The sequence below is a fragment of the Parasteatoda tepidariorum genome, chromosome 4, assembly GCF_043381705.1.
Source record: "Parasteatoda tepidariorum isolate YZ-2023 chromosome 4, CAS_Ptep_4.0, whole genome shotgun sequence".
NCBI classification, from domain to species: Eukaryota; Metazoa; Arthropoda; class Arachnida; order Araneae; family Theridiidae; genus Parasteatoda; species Parasteatoda tepidariorum.
In genome coordinates this window covers 27,255,822-27,257,797 of record NC_092207.1, presented here as the reverse complement: position 1 = coordinate 27,257,797, position 1,976 = coordinate 27,255,822, and positions in this window count along the sequence as shown.

Sequence of the window (1,976 nt, the reverse complement as noted above, 5' to 3'; positions counted from 1 at the left end):
AAGCGTTTTGAGGATGAAGTAAATGAAAAGGTGTTCACCTGAATAAGAAGCGATTTGTTAGTGAGCACTGTTCGCTTTCCCAACGTCAGGGTTTAATGGAGAATGGTATGATGTTAGTATGATAGTGAACATACGTTTCGTACTCACGACTCTTTGCTAATTGATCTTAAGAGTCAGATTTTCAGTTTTAAAAATACTTATTTAAAAATAAATGTGGGAGTAGTCTAAGTGCGCGTACGCTGTGGGAAAAATTTGAAATGAAAGATTCAAGTGAGATTTAAATTTTTTGCTCATATTATATATTGTAAATCGTTTGCTTTAAACTAAGGAGATAAGAAGATAATTTTAATTGAAACGAGTGAGTTATTTAATCGAATTAATTAGTTCTATTATATATCATACATTTAAACCTCTCTCTCTCTACCTATCTATCTATCTATCTACAGTAAAACCTGTTTTTGTGCGGTAGGTAGAGACAGCATAAAAGAAATCGTACAAAAAAATATTCGAAAATTTTATAAATTCTTACATATAATAAACAACTTTGTACGATATACTAAATGAAAATTTTTTATGCGGTAGATAGGGACCGCAAAGAAAAAGTCGGACTTAGAAAATACGTCAATGATATATGAAATAGATGAGAGAATGCTTTCAATTAAATTAAATAATTAAATTAGACCTAAAGAATTGTAAAAACATTTAATTCTTCATTGTACATATACATGGAGAAGTTTTCAAATTATACATTAAATAGTTTGCTGCTACTCGTCGTAATCCAAAACGCATGTCTTCTTGTGATGAATTGGTTGAAAATCGCTTTCGTAGCTTGAAGATAGGATTTCAATTGATTTGTTTTTTGGTACCATAAAGTCAGTGATCAGTTTTTGTGACGACTGTCGACTGGTCAAGGAGACCACGTAATCAGAGTTCGTCCACAACATGCATATGTACATTGATAGGAAACATTAAACTGGTGCTAACGCTGCTAAGATTCATATACCGCATAAAAATAAATAGCACAAAAAAAAATCATACAAAAATAAAATCGCACAAAACCAATCGCACAAAAACAAAATCGCATAAAAAAGGACGGCACAAAAACAGGTTTTACTGTATCTATCTATCTATCTATCCATTCATTTTTAATTTCATTTTAAAAAATATTAATTCAATAATTTTAAAATTATTATTATTTTTTAAAAAATTAAAAATATTATAAACGCAGTAAAATCCCGATTATCCGAGTTAATGTAACTCGGATAACCGAAAAACTCGGTTAAACCGAAGAGGACAAAAAAGGAAGGAGTTAATATAAATGTAATATATTTAACACATAAAAAATTTATACGAGCACATCACATACAATTCATATTATAATTAAAAAGCTTACTTAAAGAGCATACTTTACGAGAATGAAAGTGTGTTTAATTAAAAAATTCCTTAATCTCTCTTAGTTTTACATTACTTTGGCTCTTTTCTGCAGTTATGTTTCGCCATTTCTTTAGGGATAGTGTCGTGATAGTTGTAATGCTGGTTGTCGCCTCTTCTTGTTGTTCTATATATTCAATAGCACTCTCGCTAGCTTTTAGTCCATCTGTGTTCTGAATATGTTGATTTTCATCGCCACAGCCTTCATTATCTTCGCTGGATTCACTTTCATTATCGACGATATTACCGATCATTTCATCGGATCAAGTTGTTGGATTTCGTTTTCCTGATTGTTTGGAAGATGAAATTCAGATTTTTTTTTTCGGTGGTAGCTTTAAAAATAAAAAATAAACAAGATCCTTGATCCCAAGAGATAAAAAAAATCCTTGAAATATTTGATAGCTCGGTCAAAGTGGAAACTGCGATAATCGAGGCTTGGATAATCGGGACTCTACTGAAAATCTATCGATCTATTTATTTCCTCTCTCTCTCATATATGAAGAAATGAAGAAAAACTATATAACTATATATGTGTATATATATAT